We start from the raw sequence: 21,552 nt of genomic DNA, 5'->3' as shown, positions 1-21,552 counted from the left end.
CCAACTCTAGCACTAAGCCATGTCCCTAAGAACCTCATCTACATGTCTTTTAAACACCTCCAGGGATGGTGACTCAACCACTTCTCTGGGCAGTCTGTTCCAATGCCTGACAACCCTTTCCATGAAGAAATGTTTCCTAATAGCCAATGGTGATATCATTGTAATGATTATATCATTGTAATGATGATAACATTACTTTTATTATACTGTAGCAGAGGATGGCTTAGAGTCTCCTTCCCGTGAACCCAACATGGTGACAGAGAGCAACCTATGCCACTAATAGTGTGGGGCATCGGGTGCTTTTGAGCAGAGATATGTTGAGATGCACTTCAAGGATGTTTTACATGGCTAACTGCAACACCTGCATTCCTGCTAGGCTGCCTGGTGGCTTTCACTCTGCTGTGTGCACCCACATGATTCTCTTCCATGGACCTATATCCTGGAAATCATTATTCATGAGCAGCTCCTACAGAATGGAAGGGCAAAGGAGCGCCTCATGCTTGCCCCGGGCTTCCCAACTGCAGTGATCCTCAACAAGGTCTGTTATAAGAAAGGGGCCATCTGAATAATGATGCGTGTTAACTACCAGCTGGGAACAAAAACTGGAGCATAAGGGAGCTCTTGGATACTTGTAGGCAGAGATGCTGTATTCTATAACCCCATCAGAACACTGACAAAACTTCATCCTAAAAACGGCCGTTCCAGCTGAAAAACTTCCTGTTCTGATGGTTGATTCCCCACCCCGCCTCTAATTTTCAACCTAAATGTGTTCCCAGTGTGTTTATTCTCTTGTCATGCCAGCATTATCCTTTTGCTTCAGCAGTTTTGTTTGTCTCCTGTGATATATTTAGAGAGCAATCCTATCTGTGTTCTGCCTACATTTGGCTACGCTAAACAAGCCAGGCTCTTAAGTTTCTTCTTGTTTGATAGGTTTTCTGTTTCCCTCCAGACCCTTTCTGCACCTGTTAATTTGAGTTTATCATTTTTAAATGTGGGTGACCAGAATTTTTTTGTATGTTGCTCCCTGTCATCAGTGTCTATACAATAGCACCGGTATTTCACTGCCTTGTCTAGACTGCATTTGGTTTTTTATGGCCTCATCTGTGATCCCTACTGCAGCTTTAGTGGTTATTTTTCCTAACTGTACTGTGAATGTGCACAATTGTTAGCTAAATTGTGTTAGCTAAACAAATACCTCTCGTCTCTCACTGTCTCATGCCTGGTAACGTGAGGAGGAGCTGAAGTCGTCACAGCAGAAGTCTGTGCATGTTGATGCTTTAAACTGGTGCCTTGTCCTCAGGGGCAAGCTTTTTCCATGAGGGCTGGCAAGGGCTTTTTACTACATCTGTTTATGTGTTGGCCAATGTAAATATGCTGGCGTGAGGGAGCTGTCGTTCCTCCTAGCAAAGACAAGTTCCTAGCCTCAGCTCCCTGTCTGGGAGCCACCTCTAGCCCCATTCCAGTGACAAGGTTGCTGGAGGGGTGGACGTGATGCTGTGCTCCGAAGAAGGGCACAGAGCCCTGCAGCCTGGGCTTGACCCGCGAGTGCTTCTGGCTGTAGCTGCAGCTCAGCTGCTCTTCAGTTTTTCCAAACCTAGTCTTCTGCTGCCCTACTTTTTGTAATTCACTCAGAAGCAGAGTGTTTTTCTCTGCCTGGCACTGTGGAGGAGCAATGTCTCTCCCGTCGCCTCCAGCTTGAAGCGGTTTTCATACCCCTGTCTCTTTCCCCAGCTCTCCTCTCTTGCTGGGTGGAGCTGGCTGTACTGAGCTGTCAGCTCCCTGCCTTTCCGCACAACGCTCAGCCCTCTGCCAGACTTTTCAGCTATAAATGGATCTGGCTTTTTCCAACGCCCCTTCCTACCCCCCCGACACCAAGAGATGTCGCGGGAAATCGGAGCTGGGCCACGCTTCCTCTGAATTAGGAAAACATATGATCCAAACACTGGCTTTTCGAAGGTTCTCTGGAAGCATCGTGCCTGGCTTTGGGGAATGGTCTGTTCCCCCGGTGAGGGCTGTGCTGCTGAATTGCTTCTTTGCACTGTGAGCGTGGTTATTCCCACATCCAAATGCAAAGCTAGGGCAGACATATGGGTGCTGTCTCCAGCCCCACGCATCACCCCACAAACAAAGACCCGTCTGATCTGAGCATCATGTCTCCAGGGAAGACCAACGTTTTGTTACAGGCTGCATCCTGCTTCCGCATCCTATTAGGCACTTAATAAAAGGAGCTTGGCTTTTGTACATAATGAACAACCCGGTTTGCCTCCCTTAACTTTGGGATTTAAGGCAGAGGTCCTGGGATCTTTTAAGCTTTATTGCATTCCCCTCCCCTGAGAGGCAGGGAGGATCAGTCTCTTCGTGTTAGCTGCGAGCTGGGGCCTGAAATATGCAGACCAAGGTGACTCAGGCAGTCCATAGCTGCCCTGAATTCTAAACTGAAGCCTTTTGTGTCATCTGGAGCAGAGTGCTACCCTCCATCAGCCCTGCAGGCACCCAGGCCATTCATTCCATGTAGAGTGCAGGTCTGTATTTAGAAAACTAATTTGTACTCTCATGTTGAAAAATTGTAGTCTGAAAGTTTCCCAGTTCATGTGCTTCGCAGGAGCTGCTGGGCCAGGTTCCAGTCTGGTGACCATTGGCTGACAGCAGTGCGTTTGCATCCCTTGGGCTTAGACAGCAACACCTGGAGGAGATGCTTCGGAGGCTTCCTTGCCCCCTGGCAATCGTCCCTCAGAAACCTTAAGGCTGTGGATAAGGGAACATATAATATTCGAAAGGTGCAAGCCTGGTTTATGGTTGCCCAGTATTCTGCCTGCAGTGCTGCTTCTGGTTCAGTTTCTGCTGTGGCAGCAGATGCTGTCCAACACTTTTTCCTGTGCAGGATGCCTGGTATACTGAGTTTTCTCTACTCAGTGACTTGATTGTGTTGCCTGTTGGATGGGTTGGTGGAGCTATTGACTGGGCAGTATGCGATGGACAACGTGCAGAAATACATCTGTTCTCTTTTCATGTGAGCTGGCTGCCCCAGACCAGGATATTACATAGGGGTTATGGTTGGCTGAAACCTCCTTTTCGTCTTTTTGCAATATTTTGCATGTAATGTATGAGACATAGATGAAGTGGCTGCTCTGTGGCAAGGGTACCTTTGAACTCTGGGAATAAATGAAATGAAGATAGCTGTGTGTAGCTCTAGCTGCCTGATGCTCTTTCCTGTGGTAAGCTCTGCTGAAGCTGGGCCAGGCAGTAGATCCTACTGATCTGCCACCTCAACTTGGGGTGCTTCAGGATAAACTTGCCTGGAAGCAGTTTTTCTGCTTGCCATATCCCTTCCAGGTGTTCAGAGAGGCTGGTTACCCCAGTTCTGCTTGGCCTTAGGCAACCTGCCTTCTTCTGAACACTTAATACCCAGTTCTTCACCAAAGCCCTGAACACATAGCAGGGTGTTTTCTGAGTTTTGTTTGGTATAGATCTCTGTTCCTCTGATTCTGGAATGTGAAACCTTATTGGGGTTCTGCTTGTGGTATCTGCTGCTCATCTCAAGCCCACAGTTTCTCACACTCTTCTTCCCATTCTTGTGTTCTTGCCTGGATTGGGAATGTTGGTTTCCACAATTCACAGATGTTGTGCCTGGTGGTTATTTGCTGAGCATCTTTGTAGCCCTTAAACCTTGCCCTGGACTCTGCACTTCAGACTGAGTCCTCAGTGGTGTTGTGGACAGGTGTGTGTGTCCACCACCTGGCACTGACATGTTCTTTTAGGGATCATTGGCAGATTGATGACAGCACTAGATCATAGTTACAATTAAAGCTTTATTTTCTTAACAGGTTCTTGGCACCCAGAAACCTTGAGGCTGGTATGGTAGGGAAGAAGAAATCCATTTGGTTTGTCTATTTGGTGCACAGGACCTTCAGGGCCCGATAAAGAGTGGATGGGAGTGAATACATGATCCACTCGGTCACAGAGAATGGCAGCTCGCCTCATAAAATGATGTTAGTTGTGCTAATGACATTACCAGGGGTCAGGAGCAGGGATCACCAGTCACACCATGTCCTCAGGACCATTCCTGTCTGAACAGACTCCCCATGGGCAGCTCTAGGGCTGCAGTTACAAATGTTCTGCTCACACCAGTGTCTGCCTGGCACAACCTGTGAAGGCTGTTGGAGGACACTGCCTTAGGGTGCTTTCAACCTCTCTGCTAGTTCAATTGCTTTGCGTAAAACTATACACTGTGGTGGTGGTGGTACTTCTTGGGTGACTCATTCATGTCCTTTACAAGAAGAACTGCTTGCTGGCTGTTTTCACCGTGCCCAGTTCAAACTGCTCTAGGATCCCCCATGAGTGTCAGGACAAGACACTGGTTCAGTTGCTGGCATGTCAGCATAAATTTGATGTGCTGCTCCTCTCATCCCAGCACTGGGATGTGTCGTGCCGTTGTCCTGCTGCTGTAATGGTTGTGCTACCATACACACAGCATCGAGACTGCGCCTGGCAAAACCTGTGGAGTATCTGGTACGGGTGTCTGCCTGTGCGTGGCTCTGTGCCAGCACAAATTCAGGTGCAGACCACGAGCATTACAGCTCCATAGGTCCTTGCATCAGACTGCAGTGAGATATCCCCCTGAGACCAGACATCCCTGGTCACCATGCTTAGAGCACTCCTTGTCAAACACTTGGCTTTGCAATGCATCAAAGCTCTGGTATCTGCAGTCCTGGGTCCCATGGGGATCCCTGTGGAAAACATGCTGTGTAACTCATCTAGTTGTGTTTGGAGTGAAGATTAGAATTTTCTGACAATTCTAAGTTATTCAGGGTGGTTGGTTTGAAAACTACCTGAAGAATAATAGGGATATCTTGCAAAACTTTTAGCATGATAGAAGAGCAAGTGGGATTCCATGCTGATAAATTCCACAACTTTATGCATGTGATGGTGATTTGTGAACAGTTTCTCACTGCCCATAAGAAGACCTTTGAAGTCATTGTGGATTGTTATTTGAGCTCATCAGCTCACTGTTCAACTGTAGCCAAAAAGGCATCCCTCATACTGGAAATAAAGAATAAATTTTAAAATGCTGGTATATATTCTTGTATACTTAGGTATACAGTCATGTTGTGCCTCAGTCTTGAGAACCACGCGGAGTCAGGTCACTGTTTCTCAGAAAAGAATGTCATAGACCTAGTCATGATGCAGAAAATGGGAGTGGGGATGATGATAGGACTGGAATACTTTCTGTAGGAAGATAGATGCAACAAGGAAAAAGTAGATGATAGTAGGAAAGAGTAAAGGCTTCTAAAATAGTGTACAGTGGGGAGAAGCTGAGTAAGCAATGACCTTACTCAACTTTGCTGTTTCTCACAGCACAGAAGCATCCCATCCAGCAAAATTATTTATTAGGCAGGAGGTTAAGGAAGTCCTTTTTCAACGCTGTTGATTTGTAGAACGTGTTGCTACGAGATGGCATGAAAGCTGAAAATATACACAGATACCAAAAGGAACCAGACACCTCAATGACAGAGATGTGTTTCAGTGACTGTTAAACATGGTGGTCAGTGTGCCATCTCCAGCTCTAGAAGTTCCTTGACTGCCAAAAGAGTATGGCCTTAGGAGAGCTCACTCAGTACTCTGTGATACATTTATGCCAATGGCAAAATGTGAAAGACAGGACACTAGACCAGACGAGTTGTTGGAGCGGCTCAATGTGGTGGTTCTTGTTACATGAACATGCCAAAAAAGTGGGGTGAAAATGAACTGAATTGGTTTTGAATGCTTCTGATCATATGACTCTGCTGTGGGAGTTATGCACAGGTCACCACTGATTTTATTATATATTTTATTAGAAAATCTGAAAGCACTTGCAGGAGGAAGGGACTGGTGCAGGCACAACCCACAATCTCAGCGTGCCAGATGCCGTGGCTGTTGCAGGGAGGATGCCCCAGCTCAGTGACTGTGCCCACCCTGCCAGGTGAGATGACGGATGTTTGCTCCCCTTGGCTTCTGATTAGGATCTAGTTTATGTCCCCATGGAACAGAATATGGATTCTTAGAGACTCTTTTTCATACAGCTGTGGGTGTTCTTGTCCTCCATCCAAAGTTTCATTCTACAGTGAGGGGAAAGAGCAGGCAAATTCTATTGTGAATTCCTCTGTCCTTTCCAAGTCCTGTGTTGCAATTTCCTTCACAGTCTAAGTAGCAAAATGTCTCCAGTCCTTCTCCACTGAGAACTGGGAAAGTCTGGAACTGTACTGCCTTGAAAAATCTGTTTGCTGATGATGGAGTGCCTTAGATGCTCCTTTTAGGAGCAACAGCAGAGCCACTGCTATTTGCCACTCACCCCATTGAAAGCTTACCAAAACTATGTGTTTTTTTTTTTTTTTTTTTTATGGAAGCTGGAGGAGGTTGTAGAAGAAGCAACCAAACAGCAATGGGCATATGATTTTTGTCTGGCATTCAGTTTGCTGAATGGGGATTCTGAACTGCTGAAGCCTGAGCCTGCTATTGCAGTGAGATTTTGGCAACACTTCGCTCAGAACCCAGGCATAATTTTACCTCTGCCTTGTTCCTTGAACCCAAGTCTACACACTCACGAGCTGTAATGTTTGTGTCTCTTTCACTGAGGTGGATAAAGAGTTTAAAGCCCCTGTTGTGCTGCCCAGTTCCCTGCTCCCTGCAGAGAGAAAAAAATAAGTCTCCTGGCAGCCTCAAGCTGTTTTTAAACGAGACAAATGCCCAGGGTGCCTGTCTGCCAGAGCCCCCAGCCAGTACACCGAGTCCCTTTTTAGCATGCTTCTCCGCACGGCTATATCTGGCTCCAGTTCCTTGCTCTGGGAACGTGACCTCATCGTTGTTTTGATATTTCCAGTGATTCAGCCTGGTCCGGGGCAGGGAGGAGTCATTCCTGGTGCAGGCTGACGGGGTGTTTGCACGTTGCTGGAATTCCAGAGCGGTGCAGCCCCAGCCCTTCCGCTGCCTTGACAGCTCGGCTGGGCTGGTGCATCGCATTCCTGCTTGGCAGATGGCCTGGACGCAGCTGGTAGAAGGACTGAAGCTCCTGCTTTTGGGGTTAATGGGGATCCCTGTCTTTGCAGCATATCTGATGTGGTGAGGGTGAAGAGGGCTTCATGCAGTAGCTTGTACGCCTGGGAAAGTCACGAGAAGTCTCTGCTCTATGGGTGGAAGAAGAGTCTCGCGGAATGCTCGGTACTGTTTACAGACTGCCAGCATCCCATAATGCAGTTAACTTCACAACATCTGCCGCAGCTTGGTAAGTGTCACGATCCTTATTTCACAGTGAGGGAAACTGAGGCACTGAACAGGGAGGTAGTCTGCTTGAGGTTTTATGCAGCTGAACTGGAAAAGTAAACTCTCGCGAAGTGGTGCTGACTGTGCATGTCCTCTCCTGTAAAGGCTGGGTTCCTCCAGTGAATGATGAACGTGGGCAATGGGTCAGACTGAGGTGGAGCAATGCTTGTAGGGAAGAGCAGCTCCAGAAGTGAGACAAGGCCAGGCTGTACAGATTGTTAAACACCATTTTCTGTGGGTATCACTTTTCCTCTGTCTCTCCAGGTGTGGTCAGAAAGCCCAGGGGGGAGCTTGTAGACAGGGTTCCCCAGACAAGGTCAACGCCCATGCTCCTGGCAGGCTGTGGATGCTGCAGGGCTGTCACTTGTGCCTTGGCAGGATTGTTGCTGCCACAGATGCGGCGAGCCTTATTGCAGCCTTGATCTAAACACTCTCAACTGCCTCTCTGGAGCCTGGGTTGTTGTGAATGTTTTTTTAAACCCGTTGGCATAATCTGGTGGTTAGCCATTCCCTGGCTGAGACCTGTTTGGCTGCAGAAGCACCTTGGTTGAAGATGTGTCTTCAGTGTTGTCTAGCTTAGCAGTGAACCAGACCGTCAGTGTAGTCGCTTCATCCCAGCAGAGACTTGTTCCCAGTTTGTTACTACACAAGAATAAGTCGTGAAGGTTCATCATGTTTGGAGAAGAAGCCCCCTGTTTGGAGCTCTCTTGTGGGTGTTGATGAGTACTTGGCTGTATTTTGTCTCAGAACAATTTGGGAACCTGCACCTTGTACCAGGTTCACCGCTGTTAAATTGGAAAGTTTTCCCTTTTTTATTGTGCAAGGGTAGCTCAATGCTGGGAGAGTTATCACAAGGTCAGCTAGGCTGGGCTGTGGCGGAGAATCTCTGCACTGCAGAGAGGGAGGTGTGAAGCACCTTCCCCATGGCAGGCACCATCAGCCTAGGGAAAGAATACCAGCATGTATCACAGTATCACAGTATGTTTGGGATTCGAAGGGACCTCAAAAGATCATCTAGTCCAATCCCCCTGCTGGAGCAGGAACGCCTGGGTGAGGTCGCACAGGAACATGTTCAGGCGGGTTTGAATGTCTCCAGAGAAGGAGACTCCACAACCTCCCTGGGCAGCCTGTTCCAGTGTCTGTCACCCTCACTGAGAAGAAGTTTTTTCTCAAATTTAAGTGGAACCTCTTGTGTTCAGCTTGATCCCATTACCCCTTGTCCTATCATTGTTTGCCACTGAGAAGAGCCTGACTCCATCCTCATGGCACTCACCCTTTACATATTTATAAACCTTAATAAGGTCACCCCTCAGTCTCCTCTTCTCCAAGCTAAAGGGAGTGCAGGGAGTTTTGACTCCGATAACCTTGCTTTCCCGGTTGTAATGAGGGGTAGTGGCTGTACCAGCAGTTTGCTGGAGAGAGGAGACAATAGATAATACAACCTTGTCTTTCTACCTACACACTGCTGCTTTCATTAACAGGGAACACGTCAAGCTGAGTTGATGTCTGTCTGGCTTCAGCTCTCTTGTAGGTATCCCCAGGACATACACCTGTTACTTTGGGGTTCCTGAGCTCTCCTTGAAGCTAGGTTTTTAACAGCACTTGCTGATGCAATTTGCCTGTGTCAACTGTTTTCAACCATCTTTCTTTGAGACCAGGTAATATACTTTCAAAGGAGGTCCCTGCTGCCTCTGCAGAACAGACTTATGTTTGTTATTATGTAAGTTATTATGTAACTCCCTGATTTTTGACACTGGTTACACCCAGAGGTCACTGGTGTGAGCTATAGGCCTGTCTGGCACTGTGTTTACTGAAAACAGGCCAGGCCACTGTGGTGTGCATCCTGACACAGCTCCTACTCAGCCTCTCACTGAAGACTTTCAGTGCTAGTTTAATGGGCAGTAGCCAAAACCTGCAGACCCCCTGCTGCTTTCAGCTGTGGGGACAGCAGAGGCAAAGGCCCAAAACCTTTTGAGACATTGCTTCTTTGCTAAACTAGTCCCTGTCCCCCATCTTCCTTATTTTGTGTAAATCCAGTTGCAGTACAGCTTGTCAGTTATTCTGAAGTGGGAGGAAAAGAAGAATCTTAGTAGGAGGTGCCAAAGACAGTGAACTGGAGAGAGAGTTTAAGTCCCAAAGATGTGGAGCATAGAGGGAGAGCCTGGACAACAGGAATGAGCTCCTTCACCATGAGCTGGTCACACATGTGGATGGAGCCATGCTCTGGTCAGCCGTTCTCCCAGGTGTGATGGGCTGCTGTAGCTCTGCGCACCAGAGACAGTGTGGGGCTGGGGCTGTCCCAGGTGGGATGTAGGATGGAAAATTGCATAGGTTTGCATTACCACTATCTAGCAGGTGCTGTGTATGGAGTTGTAGGAGCTGCTGAAGAGTGTGGGGTTGAAGGGTGTCCACTGGCTAGTGGTCACTTCACCCCATGGCTTTCCCTCACAGGCAGCTGCCCTGCCAGCCCCTGCCTGTGCAGGAATCAGCCTGCACAGCCCCATCACGCACGCTTCTTTCTGAGCTTGCTGTAAATGGCTCTCTGTAACACGAGCTGCATTTCTGCCATAGTCCTCTCCAGAGTGCATCTGTATTTACACTGGGGCTTTCATTAGCAATCTGGCCCTTGCATCGCCAGCAGCCCGCAGCCCTCGCTTTTGACTCCTGCCCACATGCTCTGTGACTGAGCCCAGCACCCTGGCACCGCTGTGCCCAAGGAGAGGCAGGAAGAATCCCTGAGCCAGCTCCCATCTGGAAGAAGTGCCTTGTCATGTTGCCTCTCGCCCTCCATCCTGCAGCAGCGGGGCAGCCGCCTGCAGAGACTTCCCGCAGCATGGCTCGCTGATCCCTGAGCCGACACGGCGACAAGCTGGTTTTGCTTTGGATTATCACCAGCTCTGCTTGCTATATCCTTCATGCTGCTCTCATGCTGTTACTGCTGCACCCAGCTTCCAGCTGCAGCAATCTGAGCCTACGACCTGGGGGAGATTTTATCTGGCAAGGTAGGAGCTGATCCCTTCCATTTCTTCTGCTAAAAGCAATGTGGCCAGTCCTGCCCCTGTCTGAGAGCATGCTTCAATTAGTAGTGTGTATGCGGTTTTATTTTGCATTGTTCTGTAGCTCTGATGAATAATCAGTATTCTGCTCAGGCAGTAGCCTCTATTACATGGAAAGAAAATGCATGTATCCATTTTATTTTTACCTACACCCTTGAAAATCAAACTGTGGTTCTCTTTCTACCCCAGGATGGTGGGCTGGTGCTCCAGAGCCTGTCTGTCTTCTCTGTTCTGGTGCAGCATCCTATGCATGTTCTGCAGGGCATGTCACCTGCTTCTCCGGGTGACATGGAAGGAGAGAGAGTAGTCTGAATGTGTCTTGGGAGAAAGGGGGAGGGAGAGGAAACTCACGGGAAGACAAAAATCAAGGAAGTTCAATAGGCACGGAAATGGCTTTAGAGAAGTTATTTTTACCCCAGAATACTTAACAGAAGGAAGAGCCTCCTTTCCCTGGGTAGTCTCAAAAGGGTATTTTTTTTTTTTCTTCAGTCTCTTAGGCAAGCTGGCTTGATATGGAAAGGCCTGAGGCTGCTGTTGTCCCTAGGGATGAAGGACAGTCAGTCTTGTTAGTTGGGTGCCTTCTTTCCAGCGAACCTCACTAGCATTTAGTGCTTCATGTTCCCCCACCACTGCACGCCTTTATTGGGGCTGTAAAGGGAAAAAAGGTGATGCCCGAGGAACCCTACCCCTGCTGGATTTCCCTGCAGTAGCCAAGGATAGATAAAATAGGAGGGCAGCAGCATTTTGTTCTCACCCAGCTGGTGCTTAGGCACACCTGTTCCCTTTTTAGTCCCCAGCAGCTGGGGTTCGCCTGCCCCTGTGCACACAGCCATCTACCTTCCCCAAGCTTGCTGTGCTTGGGCTTCCCTCCCATGTGGACAAGAGTCTCTTAAATAGAACAGAAAAGGATATCAAGCCTTCTGCAGGTGATGATGGTTTACATCTGAGGGCTAGCCCAAACAACAAACCATGTTTTAAGGCGCTCCTATATCCCTAGCTGCTAAGCTGTGAGGAGGAAAGGGGGTCCTTTAGCTTTCCCTCCTTAGCACATCCTACTGTGCTGCCAGGGGGTGTATAAATAGTGCCCACAGTATACTATTTTGGTGACAAGCTCTTCCCAGGATTCATCCAAAGAGTTATGTGAACAAGTGTTAAAAATAACACCGAGCCCTGCCCAAAATGCTGGCATTGTTTCAGCTGAAGTGTTGGGAATCTTCCATAGAGAGCAGCCTTGGACCCTTGGGAGGGAGCAGCAGGAGGGGGTCTGGCAGGCCCCCCCATATTTTCCTCTTCTGACCACAGAGGACACCAACCGTCAGCTTCAGCAGATGTGCTGTTCACTGAGAGGATGTGAGACTTTCACTTCTAATTAGGCTATTTGCTACTGAGCTTTCCCTGTGTGTTCTAGGTATTATCACTAGGTCTAATGAGAGGTACAGGAAATTCCAGGAGGGGTTAACCTGAGCTTTAATCTAGATTGCTGCCATATCCCTACCAGCAACCAATGCTAGCTGCTTCCCTAAAAATTCTTGGGCTGTAGCAGTGGTCAGTTCTGGCCCTGCATTAGGTTTAGCCTGAGGACTGGTAGCTGGAGATCAGTTTAATTGTGGAAGGCATATTAAATCTGTATATTGAATTAACAGCTACAGCTCTGGACTTTCTTGCCATCCATATAAACACAGAAGTAATTCCAAAATTCTGCCCTTTTCATGACATGGTCAGTGCCTATAGCTGAAAACCAGACCACACTGCAGAGGCTGCTGGGGAGCCGTGCTCTTGGGCTGTGCCACCACCCCAGGGTGCACCATCCCGCCGAGGAACTGGAAGCTGCAGTTTGTTTCCCTCAGGCTGGGTTTTGCCTGTTGTTGTTCAAGTCCTATGTGATTCAGCTGCTCTCATGCTGCTGCAGCATCATCCCCTGCTCTGGGCTGGAAAACAGAAGACCCCACTGAAAAGCAGCAGACCCCACTGAGTCCTGATGTTCACTGTGTATAGCTCAGAGCTCACAGAGATGCTTCTTGGGGATCTCATGCTCAAAGATGCCCCATGTGAAGACAGAGATGCTCCCTCTTACAGATAGATGATGTGTGTCCATTCTTGCCTGGTCTAATATGGGATGTAGGAGAAGTGACCCCCTGTAGAAGTGCAGTCCCCATTGCTGTTATAAGGCTTAACACATGGAGCCTTGCTCACAGAAGATGTAATGAGCCAAGATGTCTTCTGTCTGCAAGCTTTGGGGCGGTGCTTGGGTTTAGCAGTTTGCTCTGAGCTGAAGGCAGCAGTGTCATGGACAGGCGACACCATGTGTTTTCAGATGCTAGGGTTTAGAACTACAGCATTGATCCCCTTCTATAGCTCGTGGCCTGCACATTTGCATCCCCAGATACATCTGTGCTAGTTTCTGACTTTGTAGAGGAAGGGCCAGATGCTTCTGCAATCTCTGAGTACTTATTTCAGAAGGGCTGGATTTATTTTAAACTGATACAGAAAGTTTCTGTGAAAGCAGCAGGCGTGCGAAAATTGCTAAAAAGGTCACAAGCACTGTTTGGCTCACTATGCTTCACCTCCTCTGATAGGGGATTACTAATTCCAGCAGATGTTCCCAGGGATGGAGAGCAGGTCCTGTCAGTACAGAGTTTTCTCCAGGCCCTTGCACTGAGAATGAGAGCAGAGCAGCTGCTCATCTTCTGGCTTGGACTGTTGTACCTCACATGCTCGGCCCTCGCTAGCCCTCCTCTCCATCTCACCATTTAGCTGATCTTCTCTTTTCCTAGCTGTGTGTTGAGAGGCACATGCTGGGTTTGTGCACAGGATGGAGTGCTTTCTTAAGTGTGTATTGAAAGCACAGACTTTGGAATTGTCCGGAGATGGAAATACATCATGGAGATGAAAAGCATGTTTCTGTTTTTCCAGGAACATGCTCTGGGCAATCAGTCAATGAGGGGCTTCCTGCTTGCTCCTCCTGTTCCTCTCCCATGTCCAGCCAAAAAAGGAGGTCTCTGAGTCATTGTTGTTGCTGCTAATTAGGACTGAGCCAAGGTTCTGTGTATCATCCTACATTACAGAGCTCCTGAGGTCTCTTTCAGGGCTCTTTCCACCCTGGCATGCTCTTGTTCCCCTGACTGGAATGTGTCTGGCGTGCATGGGGACACATGACTTTGTTTGTCGTCTTAAAGCACCTCTTTGCTGGATATTTCTGGATATTCTTAAGCACGTCTTTGCTGGATGTTTCTGGATATTCTTCTTAAGCACCTCTTTGCTGGATGTTTCTCCATAGTCTTCTGTGCAGTGCCAGAGACCCACACCACAGTTTCCAGTAGCTCCCCAAGTGCTGAGACATCTCCATGGGGAACCCTGCAGAGCAGTGCACCCCAGCTCTTCCATCTGCTTCACATGCGGCTGAGCGCTGTTGTAGTCTGTCCAACACAGTCTAAGCTTGACGTGGTTTTCAGGCAGCTCCTGTGACCCGCTTTGCCTTTGTGGCTGCCTCCTTGCTGGTGCCAGGTCATGGGCACTCTGAGCTTCACCTCTACCAGCTTTGGTTTTCTATTTTAAAGAACACGGCAGGATTTCCTCCAACACATGGATCCCCTTTATCCCTATAGCATTTCCGTTGCTGTGGGTCTTTCTCCAACTTGAGCAAAACTGTTGCATGCAGTTGACAGATACTTGCTTCCTGTTTCTGACTCCGTGTGCCTGCCTGTGTACGAGACGGCTGCCTATGGTAGAACATGTCTTTTGGAGGAGGTAGACCTTGCACAAGTGGCTGCACAGCAGTTGATGTTGCAGATGAGACTCTGTGCCAATTAAGCATACGCTGATAAGCACATATGACCAAAAGGTTGTTTAATCATGGGCTAACCTGACATGGAGATGTTCAGTAAAGCTGACTGATGATCCAGGACAGCCTACTCTATTAGATGGGAAGAGGACAATAATAACCAGAGAGAACATTAGAAGAGTCCTTAGCTGTGGGCCTGTTGTGATAGGACAAGGCGTGTTGGTTTTAAACTAAAGGAGGGGAGATTCAGGTTAGAAATGAGGAAGGATTTTTCACCATGGGGGTGGTAAAACACTGACACAAGTCACCCAGAGCGGTGGTGAATGTCCCATCCCTGGAGACATTCAAGGCCAGGCTGGATGGGGCTCTGAGCAACCTGATCTGGGTGAAGATGTCCCCGCTTATGGCAGGGGGGTTGGACTAGATGAGCTTTGAAGGTCATTTCCAACCCAAACTATTCTACAATTCTGTGATCATCTTCAACAAGACCGAATTAATGAGAAAAAATCTCTTCACAGTGGTGGATGAAAGGAGGATGAATCTACTGGCTGAAAGCAGGTGGTAAGCATATTCCATTTAGGAAAAGCGAAACAAAGCAAAACAAAACTGGAGTATGTTGTTAACAGCCAAGTAAGTGTATTAGCTACCAGATCAGCTGGCATGGGATGCTCTTCTACTCTAAGGCTGTACCTTTAGGTTTGCTGTGTCTTTCCAGGAATGTGTTTCTGTTTCTCTAAGTATTCTGCCTCACAGAATAAGCTGCTCGAGGCTTTTAATCTCGCATTAGAGGCTTCCTGCTCCTCTGAGTCAAGCAGAAATAATGCAAGAACAAGACCTCCAGAAGCCATATAATTACATCTGCCTTATCCAGGCATACTGAAGTCGGGCCATGCCATTCCTTGTGTTTCTTCATTTCATATCTCTCTGGAAGCTCACAGTGACTGGGGCATTATCTGCTCCATCCTGTGTCATAGCAGCTCAGTCCCTTCCCTTAATCAGTACCTCCAGATCTCACACTTGGTTGGTCAAGACACCAAGATATGCATTTCTTCAGTGGCAAATTCAGAAAAAGAAAGTATTTATAATTTCTGAGGCTAAGGGCATGTGAAAACTAACTGGAATGCATGCCTCTACATAAGGCAAAATATTAAGAAAACCAATCTTCTCTCCTGACTGCTGTGGTGGAGTAACGAATGGCTAGTTTTATCTGTTATACCTTCTGTCTAACCTGAGCTTCCCTGGCTGCCCCTCAGGGAGCCTATTCCGGTTGTCACAAATGTGGAGAACAGCTTATTCCCTTGCTCTTGGCAGCAGCCTTTTATGTGTTTCAGAATTGCCTTCACGTACCCACTGCTTTTCTGCAGAGAACTAGCCCACTTGCTTTGCAGTTTACTCTTTTCTGTTTTACCTTGCTCTCTTTGAGCTCTTACCAGTTTGTCCATGTAGGACATGTCCATGAGGCTGTGCCAGGGCTGGGCAGAGAGGAAGGATTACTCCACATCTTGCATATGACATGCCTATTCATACAGCTCTACATACTTTTTGCCTGCTTCAAAGTAAGATGCCATTATTACTCAAGTTCAGCCTGTGATCTACAGTAACCACAGGTCCCTTCTGAATGAGCAGGTCACGCATGATGATTATGGGTGGGGATGTACCTTCTGTGACATCTGAGGTGTCATGGTATGATTATAATTTATGTTCCTTTGCTGTTTGTGTACAGACCTTATCCCTTGAGCTAACAGTATCAGTACTGTAGATTATACAGATGAAGAGTGAAAAACAATTACTCCATTTGAGACCCAGCAGGTTAAATGCACAACTGGCGGATGGGATCTCCAGGATTTTGTTACAAGCCTGGATTACAGAGGCTTTTTAGCAGAAGTTTTGAGTGGTTTTCCCTTTACTGTCCTGTTCCCTCTCCTCTTCGCAGCTTTTCTAGGTGCCTATTGGGATGCCAGTGCACAGGCAGTCTCTTGGGTGCCATTGGAGTCCCATGCCTGCCAATTTTGTGTCGTAGCATAGATGTTGGTGGTTTTTGAGTGTACCTTCATAGCCTCTTTTAATCACAGAGTGCTTTGCAGAAGCACAAGCTGTCTAGACATTCCTTTATTTGCCACTAGAAAGAACAGCTAGAGCAGGTAACACTGCAGAACAGTGCTAGGTGTCCAGTTTGGGTAGTAAATGGAGAAACTTAGGAAAAAAAAACCAATCTGTATAAACAGCCCTAATTAATATCACCCGTGTCTGATAAATCAGCTGGTGTGCTCCCTGAGAACAGGGAGATCTGCAGGGGACGCGCTTTGTGGTGAGCTGACCGTTCTCACTGCGTGACTTTTGCTGTTGCCCTGAGCAGCAATGGCAGAGAAGCACTTCAGCATGCGCAGAGGGAGGAGAGTGTGGGTTTTCTGCATGAAATCCAGAGCAGTTTTCATACTTGCCGTTGCCGTGGAAAACTGGAATATTTATGACTCAGTACTGAAGCAGGAGGGCAGGAGGTTTTTCCATTCTTGGATGTGGCCTCTTGCGTGTGTGACAACGATGTTTTTCTTCTCTGCTGCCCCTTCCTTGCTGCATCCCTGTCACTGCAGTTTCTGTGAGCAGAGGCTTGTTTGCAGCGCAGTCACCCTCGCTTTGAGTCAGCCGGGCAATGCCCCTGGAGCGGGAAGGAAATGTCACTTTGGTGTACATCACGGGAACCATAAGCAGTCACCTTCCCTGAGCAGTGCGTGCTGTGTACACAGCGGTCTGTGGTTGTATTTAGTATCTCAGGGCTGCGGATTCAGCTCAGCCCTGCAGCTTTTCAGCTGCTTAGTTGGAAGTATGAAATTTTTATCTGAGGTCAGAAAACAACTGGGTGAATACAGCAGAACTGCGGCTGCCAAATTCACCAGCTCTAACATGGCATGTGATGTGGCAACTTAAGGGCTTTTCTCATGGCAATGGGGAACTATTAGGTTATGGTGAAACTAACAGTTTCGGTAAATTGTGCTGTAGAGACAACATTGAAAAAATGTTGAAATCTAATTTTAATAGGACTGAACCCAGTAACAGCTTAATACTCATTGTTAGCATGGGCTGCTTGGAACAATTCATTGCCAGATTAGAAGGCATATTATTATTATTATTATTATTATTATTACTATTACTATTACTATTATTATTATTACTATTATTATTACTATTATTATTATTGTAATAATACCCTTTCTGCTCCTTTTGCCAAGGCTTTAATAGATCAAAGAGTTTGTATTCCCACTCAGTGTACCATCAATGTTAAAATGAGTGCTTGAAGAAGCAGGGTTGCTATTGCTGACCTCCTGCTTCAGACACACCGAAGTCTCAGGCTAGATCAGTTATGTCCGGGCTTGGCTTTAATTCAAGGTTTTCTGTGAAACTTTATGAGCTTTATTTATCAGATTGAAGCTGAGACTTGAGGCATGATTCAGGAGCTGCTCTGTTGTTTCTGTCCTGATTTCCCTCTGCCTAAAAGTATTCAGCTATTTCTTCCTGCTCTTGCTTGCGCAGCACTAATTACTAGGGCTAAAAGATGGGCACTGGGGTTGTAGGGTCGGTTTTCCCTTTCCAATAACCTTCCAAGTGATTCACATCTTCTTCTTGTCCCAGTGTCCTGCATGTAAAATGTTGATAGCAGGACTTTCCTAGAAAAACAGTATGAACATACTGGAATCCTGGGCTGGAAGGGACTGGATGCAGATGGCTGGTTGTCTGCTGGGCTTGGTTTTCCTGTAGACATTTCCATACTGTAGAATTATGTGGAGCCGAGCCCAGCCCTGATACAAGAAAGTGGAAATCAAGATAGTGACTGAAATGAAGGAACCACCTTGCCCAGAATGATTTTTCCAAAAGTGGTTGCAGGTGGCCAGCTAGGGAGGACAGGGAGCAGGGCAAGCAGGTACATAGCCTAAGCAGGTATCATAGCCTAAGCAGGTATCATAGTCTATTTTTTTTTTCCAGAGGATTTGCTAAGTCTATTGTATTTTATCTGTTTAGTAAGCTGAAATGGATCTCTCAAGTGCTTGTCCTGCCTCCCCTTGAATCCATGTGGATTTCTTCCATCCATAATACACTTTGAGAACTAAGAAGCAGTAAACAAACTAGAAGAAGATAACAGGAATGTTAAAAGAGAAACTACTGGTCCGAAGGGAAATTGTTAGTAGAGAGTAGCCTCAAAATGAAGGCTATTCAATACATCAAATAATGCTCTGAGCATTTGAAAGTCAGATTTCAGTAGCAGTGTTTCCTGAAGACACAAAAGCAGGAAGCAGCATCAGAGGCACTTTGGGGTTATTCAGCAGGAAGAGCTTGGAAGTCCTTAAAGAATAACACAAACGGGAATTGGTTAGTTCAAAATGTTGTGGTTGTGTGCATGAGAAATCAGCAAAAAGTTTAGCTTCAGCTGAGAGACACTCATTGGAGAAAGTGGGAGAGATGGGGGAAAACCGAAGGTCTATCAGTGATGTGCAAGATAACCGGGGGGATCTACTCTGATGCAGCCATGAAAAAGATAAGTGTCATCCAATGTGACACATTGGACAAAATATTTGTAGAAGAGATGGGGAAGTTTGAGCGCATTAAGGCACATCTTTCTTGGAAGACTGTGTACATTTCCAGTCACTTTCTGAAGGCTGTATGCAAACTGGGTCAGGTCCAGAGAAGGGATATGGGTATGATCAAAGAAATGGAGAGACTACCTAATGTGAAGTGATTAAAGAACTCAGATGATATAACTTTAAACACAGACCGGATAAATGCTGACGTTAAAGCTCATTTTTGGAACACGAGTGAATAGGGGTGAGCTGTGCATGGATAAAGATAAGCTGGAAATTCTGAGAATGTTCTTAAACATCAGAGGAATGCATTTGGGGAATTAATTCTGCTAGAAGAAAGTTAACAAACAACACAAAAAGTCCAATTTTGGGGAAAAAAACAGCAACAACTTTCTCTTTTAAAGCCATTTTTTTATTTGGAGATATGACTCCTGTCTTGGGTCACTAGCCCTGAGGAAATCAGTCTGCTATTCTGGGCAATGGGGAGGGCTTGCTGGGTCGGCATCATCGCAGGGGGCTGGTGAATCCCGCTGTTGTGAACGTGTCTGTGACTGCCATAACCCCACAGAGCCCGTGTCCTCAGATCCTCTCGGAAGGCAGGCTCTGTGAGGGTGGGCTAGTGACCCCCTGGGGAAATGTGAGGACTGAAGGCAGGCATTGCCACTATGCTGAGATCTGCTTTTATCAATCTGCTTGGATTTTTGACCCCTCATTTGAAAGCTCCCATATTTGTTACTACCGAATAGAACAGTTGTCAAGCACATATTGGTAATGATCAGCCTGTATTGATCTCTGTGTGTCTGAGAGAGAGAGGGTGTTTAACCTTGAGGGGTAGGGCTTGCAGGGATGGGGAATTATTTTGTTTCTCCTTTCTAAGGATTTTTATAAAGTTTTAAGCATCTCCTGCTTTCCTTTTCCTCTGTGTTCTGTTCCCCCTTGCTCCAGTTGAGCAGGACCACGCTCTTAGATCAGCACTGACCAACATGTCTCTCTCTGGCATTGCTGAAATGGTCTCAGTGGTGATGGATGAGGTGGTCATGTCTTGGGGATTCAGATTTCTGCCATGAGCAACGAGTGAGCAAGATGGAAAGGCACTGAGCTGCTCCCACCCTACTCCTGAGTGCTCCGTGGACCACAGACCATAGAACATGTGGGAAAGAGCAGTGATGTCACTTCCTCCCTGTGACCATGCTACAAACAGGGTCATGATGATGTAGAAGCTGTAGCCTCGGCATGTTCTTGCTGTTTCACCCACAGATAGCAAGGCATGGATTGTGCACCATGGCAATGAGCTTTCTGTTGCTCATACCACTTTCTGTTTTCCAGAGAGGCAAGGACACACTGAAGCTAATGACAGCTAAATCAAAATATCCATCCTTCAGGAGAAGGCGGAAGGCAGTTCCCTGTGCTGGGTTATACCCGTGAGCTGCAGCTGAGAGGTGGCAGCCCTGGGGCTGTTTGGCTATTGCCAGGGTGGGCAGGTTGTGCACCATGTCTGACGGGAGGGATGATTAAAGACCTGTTCCTGCCCGGTGCTTGGTGTCAGAGCTACAGCCCAGGCAGCCAGCAGGGCTCTGAGGATGAGATGTTTCCAGTTCACAGCTCACTGGAGCAGATTTGCAGCAAATAGGTGGGAAGCTTGGGCTGCTGGTGGATAATTTTGCTGTACGATGGCAGTAAAAGTGTAAAGGTTTCTTCCTTCTTGTATGTGGGGGCGTGCTGACTTTAGCAGCCAATTTCTACATGGTATGTTAAGGAAGGAGCCTGAGGCCAAGGCAGAAATGCGCTGGACTTTTTACCACCAAGATGATCTATTTGTGTCCTGGTTGTTGTCAGGAGGTGCTCCAGGTGTGCACACAGCTCATGTCCAGTGTGAATGCAGCACATGAAGCTCCCCCAAAGTGGTGAGCTCTGCTGCAGCCTAGCACTGGGAATGGGATGCCCACCTTAATGGGTGGGAGAACCTGTTGTTTAGTGAGTTGCCACACCCTTGGAGCAAGGGGGAAGGAGGCAAGATGGCAAAAACCCTGCCTGACACCCAGGATGCCTGTGAATAATGAGATCAATGTTGCTTGATAAGTAATTTTCTTCTGCCAAGCTGCGTCTCAAGATCTGGGGTGTGTGGGAAACACATATCCCTACCTCACCAGGCCAAGCAGGATGAGGACCCCTGTTGCTGTAGGGATGGGCATGTGCTGGCACTTCCGTCTCCCTCACCTCGCTTCTCTAAGCAGCGCCGTCACCAGCCTGCAGTATCTCTGCTCCCCTCCCTGCATGAGACTCTGGAGTCAGCCACGCTCCCCTTCCCGCACTGACTCATCTCTGTGATCAAAGAGAAGTCATCTCCTAGAAGACAGTCCCCAAGAAAGATCTTTCTTCTTCCTCATTAGCGTCTGTAATTGCTTACTGCCTATGAGGCTTTGGGACAGCCCGTCAATTTCTGCCGCTGTTGCAGATCCTGGGGGGAGATGCGGCAACGGGGTGCTTGCTGCAGAGGTGCAAGGCCACATGAGCTCTGAGAGGGGGAAACATGCTGAAAATGTTTTGGGGAGGAGGATACAAGTGTTTATGTTGGGAACAGATAAGTAAAAAGGAGTGTTTCTCAGGAAGCCCATTGTCTGCTGCATTGCTCTGTCTGATTTTTAACAAAACAGTCCCCTGACTCCATCTGCTCTGGTGTGTGTGTCAGGCATTGCTGTCAGTGAATTGGTTAATGCCAGTGTCCTGGGGCAGGGACAGGGATGCGGGCAAGCACCCAGCCTGCCGGCATTTATACCTCCTGGCGTCAGAATTGGCAATGCTGGTGGAGGACTGGGGAGGGCACCGAAATAGTTTCCATTCTCCTCTC

General features: G+C 47.5%; 1 protein-coding gene across 12 annotated transcripts in view; it reads left to right on the top strand.

The window, feature by feature from the left end:
• Positions 1–21,552, top strand: part of RUSC2 (RUN and SH3 domain containing 2) — a 65,073-nt gene that overhangs the window by 563 nt on the left and 42,958 nt on the right. For 4 of the 12 annotated variants that reach the window (XM_082075084.1, XM_082075077.1, XM_082075078.1 and 1 more), the window contains exon 1: positions 6,959–7,258. The exons of 1 other annotated variant lie outside the window; for it this stretch is intronic. The gene's annotated coding sequence lies outside the window, so the exon portion shown is untranslated. Of the gene's footprint in view, positions 1–376; positions 539–5,834; positions 5,960–6,956; positions 7,259–9,908; positions 10,299–21,552 lie in introns of those variants that run through there. 7 more of the 12 variants (XM_082075074.1, XM_082075085.1, XM_082075075.1 and 4 more) reach the window with 5 other exon arrangements.

Source organism: Streptopelia decaocto, assembly GCF_964273445.1.
Source record: "Streptopelia decaocto genome assembly, chromosome: Z".
NCBI classification, from domain to species: Eukaryota; Metazoa; Chordata; class Aves; order Columbiformes; family Columbidae; genus Streptopelia; species Streptopelia decaocto.
This window is presented reverse-complemented; position numbering and strand designations above follow the sequence as displayed.